Source organism: Vanessa atalanta, unplaced genomic scaffold, assembly GCF_905147765.1.
Source record: "Vanessa atalanta unplaced genomic scaffold, ilVanAtal1.2, whole genome shotgun sequence".
Lineage (NCBI taxonomy): Eukaryota > Metazoa > Arthropoda > Insecta > Lepidoptera > Nymphalidae > Vanessa > Vanessa atalanta.
The window spans coordinates 7501-12500 of NW_025919966.1; the positions used below are offsets into that span (position 1 = coordinate 7501).

At 41.7% G+C, this 5000-nt stretch overlaps 2 non-coding genes across 2 annotated transcripts; both read right to left on the minus strand.

Moving 5' to 3' along the window:
* Positions 1-663: 663 nt before the first annotated feature.
* On the minus strand, positions 664-820 carry LOC125076487. Its single transcript, XR_007120446.1, has one exon. It is a non-coding gene; the product is annotated as a 5.8S ribosomal RNA (ribosomal RNA).
* Positions 821-1277: 457 nt separating this feature from the next.
* On the minus strand, positions 1278-3180 carry LOC125076488. Its single transcript, XR_007120447.1, has one exon. It is a non-coding gene; the product is annotated as a small subunit ribosomal RNA (ribosomal RNA).
* Positions 3181-5000: the final 1820 nt, after the last annotated feature.

The following is a 5000-nucleotide window of genomic DNA, read 5'->3' on the forward strand; positions in this document are numbered from 1 at the left end:
TTCCGACGTCGGCGTCGACGCGCTCTTCGGACGTCGAGTCCGCCTACTCGATATATATACAATATATATATATATATATACGAATGTTTCGATGTCATCACGTTCAACGATGCGAGCGCGCTTTATTTACACATCATATAAACACGTTCGTCTCGTATACGTCGTAACGATCGCGGAGCTTTTGTATTCGAAATTTTGACATTAGAGTATGAACAAAAGAAACGCACGTACTCGATAATCACGAGACGAAGAGATCACCTAAACTCCGATTACCCTCTTTGATCGAGAACAACTCAATGAAACGATCGAAAGGTCGGAGATGGGCGCTCCTCGTCTGGCGACGAGCGACGCTCTCAGTCTCTCTGACGTCGCATAACGAAACTCCGTGACGTAAACGTACACACGAACGCGTATATAAAAATATAAATAATATATACACACACACGCATGTAAACGTAAACATACATACACATCGTATTTGTTATATTTGAACGGACCGAGAACGAGATTTATATTAAGTATATTTAAACACGTAATATAACACATCGAACGCGGATACCGTCATATGTTCGAGAAACGTCAGTCAGTCTATTGAGTCGGTTACGAAATAATAGACATTACGACATTAAACATTGAACAGTGTGGTTTATATTTTTATACAGCCGGCCCTCAGACAGGAGTGGTCCTGGATGTTTCTCCACGGACCGCAATGTGCGTTCGAAATGTCGATGTTCAAATGTGTCCTGCAGTTCACACTATGACGCGCAGTTAACTGCGTTCTTCATCGACCCGCGAGCCAAGTGATCCACCGTCCAGGGTAATGGTTTTTAATTTGTTTTATTTTTATAATTTCTACGATCACTCGAACGATTCTATACGCCAGTGATATGAGTTTATTTTTTTTTTATTTTTTTTTTTTTTTTCGTTTTTTTCTCTTATTTTTAGTATACAGAGAAAAATTCAAAAAATTAAAAAAAAAAAAAAAAAAAGTTAAAAAAAAAATAAAGTACAAAAAAAAAAAAAAGAAATATACATTTTATTTGAAGATGACGATGTGCGTTAACACATCGTACTTTCCTCGAAATCGACATCGAAAAATATCAGAATAGGACGCGTTACACGACTCTGGACTCTGACTCGGACACACTGCTGTGTGAGAGAGAGAGAGTGAGAATCGCGTCCTCGCATCGAAACGACACATTCCGAACGTCGATATTTGTGTTTTAGAATTTTATTATCGTTCATTATCGCACTCTTTCGAGATTGATAATTTACGTTAATGATCCTTCCGCAGGTTCCCCTACGGAAACCTTGTTACGACTTTTACTTCCTCTAAATGATCAAGTTTGGTCAACTTCCCAGCAACGCCGACGGCCGTGAAGCCACCGCGTGTCGGTCCGAAGACCTCACTAAATCATTCAATCGGTAGTAGCGACGGGCGGTGTGTACAAAGGGCAGGGACGTAATCAACGCGAGCTTATGACTCGCGCTTACTAGGAATTCCTCGTTTATGGGGGATAATTGCAAACCCCAATCCCCAGCACGAAGGAGTTTCAACGGGTTGCCCGGGCCTCTAGGCCAGGGAGAACATGCTGATTCCTTCAGTGTAGCGCGCGTGCGGCCCAGGACATCTAAGGGCATCACAGACCTGTTATTGCTCAATCTCGTGCGGCTCGAAGCCGCCGGTCCCTCTAAGAAGAATTTTAATACGCCGCCAGTGAGTTGCTCGACCGAAATCGAGCACACCTAAATGACGACGCCTATTTAGCAGGCTAGAGTCTCGTTCGTTACCGGAATTAACCAGACAAATCGCTCCACCAACTAAGAACGGCCATGCACCACCACCCACCGAATCAAGAAAGAGCTATTAATCTGTCAATCCTTCCGGTGTCCGGGCCTGGTGAGATTTCCCGTGTTGAGTCAAATTAAGCCGCAGGCTCCACTCCTGGTGGTGCCCTTCCGTCAATTCCTTTAAGTTTCAGCTTTGCAACCATACTCCCCCCGGAGTCCAAAATCTTTGGTTTCCCGGAAGCTGCCCGCCGAGCCATTGTAGTAACGTCGGCGGATCGCTAGATGACATATTTACGGTTAGAACTAGGGCGGTATCTAATCGCCTTCGAACCTCTAACTTTCGTTCTTGATTGATGAAAACACCTTTGGCAAATGCTTTCGCTGATGTTCGTCTTGCGACGATCCAAGAATTTCACCTCTAACGTCGCAATACGAATGCCCCCAGTTATCCCTATTAATCATTACCTCGGAGTTCTGAAAACCAACAAAATAGAACCGAGATCATATTCTATTATTCCATGCACGAAATATTCAAGCGGCATTTTGAGCCCGCTTTGAGCACTCTAATTTGTTCAAAGTAAAATTGTCGGCCCATCTCGACACTCACTGAAGAGCACCGCGATAGGATTTTGATATTGAACCGGCGTTTTACCGCCGGCTCACCGACGATATGCTCCGCAGACGTGTCAGTATCACCGCGGATGCGGTGCACCGACAGCGCGGCGCACAAATGCAACTACGAGCTTTTTAACCGCAACAATTTTAGTATACGCTATTGGAGCTGGAATTACCGCGGCTGCTGGCACCAGACTTGCCCTCCAATTGTTCCTCGTTAAAATATTTAAAGTGTACTCATTCCGATTACGAGGCCTCGAAAGAGTCCCGTATCGTTATTTTTCGTCACTACCTCCCCGTGCCGGGAGTGGGTAATTTGCGCGCCTGCTGCCTTCCTTGGATGTGGTAGCCGTTTCTCAGGCTCCCTCTCCGGAATCGAACCCTGATTCCCCGTTACCCGTGACAACCATGGTAGTCGCAGAAACTACCATCGAAAGTTGATAAGGCAGACATTTGAAAGATGCGTCGCCGGTACTGGACCATGCGATCGGCAAAAGTTATCCAGATTCATCAAAATTAACGACTTCGGACGAGACGCCCTCCGTCGATTGGTTTTGATCTAATAAAAGCACTCATCCCATCACTGGTCAGAGTTCTGATTGCATGTATTAGCTCTAGAATTACCACAGTTATCCAAGTAACTGAGTAAGATCTAAGGAACCAAAACTGATATATTGAGCCATTCGCGGTATCGCCTTAATACGGCTTGCACTGAGACATGCATGGCTTAATCTTTGAGACAAGCATATAACTACTGGCAGGATCAACCAGGGAGCTAACCGAGACTTGTTGAAGTCGTCAATTATTCTTCTCGTTTCATATTCGCATATAAAATACACACAAACTTATGCATGCATGTACAATATACGCACAGTATGAAACGAGCGTCTCACCGTATCGTCGATCGCGTTAGACGCGATAGATTTTAACGGTTGACTCTTATAAAAATTTATATGAGACACAAACGCGCTTTAAGCACGCGCGCGCGCGTGCGCTATAATATATAACGCGACGACAGCGGCGGCGGCGGCGGCGGCGGAGGCGTCTTCACATAATGACACATAACGGTCACGAATTCGAACGTTCTAAACGAGATCGAGTTTTTTTTTCAAAATAACACTTCGCACACGACGTGTACGTATGTATTGTTCAACGATTATTATCGTAAAACATTGGGATCGACGCCCGGTGTTTGAGTGATCGTACCGATACTCGGGTTGTGTATTTTTTGTACATGATAAATGTAAAAATTAACAAAAAGAATTTTAGAAACGACCGTTCATATATAATATAAAAATTATACACACTATACGAATACACTGAATCTTTTAAGAACTCCGTCTCTAACGTTTTCTCATATCGTCGCGACGTCGCAGATCGACTACAATGAATCAACATTTATTCCATGAGGATAGATTGTAGCGAGAGCGACGACGACGACGATAAGAGGAAGAGCGCATGAGGCAGAGAGATCTACGTGCGTCCGTCGGTCGGCACAGTTTTACAGAACGAATAAGAATCTTTTTATCATTTTCACGTGTGTCAGTGAATATCCCCCAGCGGTCGAGACGAATCGTACGTACATACTTGTTGTTACACTACGTAAAGTATAATATAACGCGATACGACGAATCGAGAGACACGCCAGAAGACACGCAACAAAGACGACAAATGAAAACGATAATAACATTTTTTTCGTTATACAAGAGTACTGATCCGGTCACTTCGCGTCTAACATCAATTTTTGAATGTTCGACGTTCGAACCGTCACTACTCCATATATATGCCTGACGATGAGTATGACATTCGGCTCGTTCGAACGGAATGTATTTTTTTTTTTATTATTATTATTATTTTATTATGTTTCTCATATTCGATCTGATATCATAAGACGACGAACCCCAGAACACGCAGCCCTATCCGAACCCCCCCCCTCCCCCTCCCCAACCCCCTCCCCCCCAACTGACACCCCAAACCCTCCAAAATCTCCAAAACTTCGATTATTTTGTTCTATATTTTTATAGATAGTATATGATTATATGATATTATGCAACGTCAATGCAACAACAACGACAACAACAACAACAACAACAACAACAACAATAAAAAAAAAAAAGAAAAAAAAAAAAAACAACAACAACAACAACAAAGAAAGTTGTATCTTCGTTTATTTAAATTTCACCGGTATTCGTTTATCGAAAAAAAAAAAATTTATAATTAAAATTATTATATTTTATAATTAAAATAATAATTATGACGATGACGAATAAATATAATAATAATAATAATAAAGAACATGACGCGATTTACGAATGCGTAAATAATGTTAATAATATAATTTTTAAGTTTCATATCAGTCTTGATACCTTAAAATATGTATAATGAAGTAATAAATAAATATAAATTATCTTTAAAAAAATATCCTGACATAAATGTATTGAATCTCTATAAAAAAATTAAAAAATAATCTAACGAACGCAACGAGCTCTACTCCTACTCTACGAACGTTTTCTCGAACGAAGTGCTCGATGAAAACGTCGAACGTTCGTGTATCGAAAGGAGAGTCGAGATAGAGCTCATATAATGTTAATGTT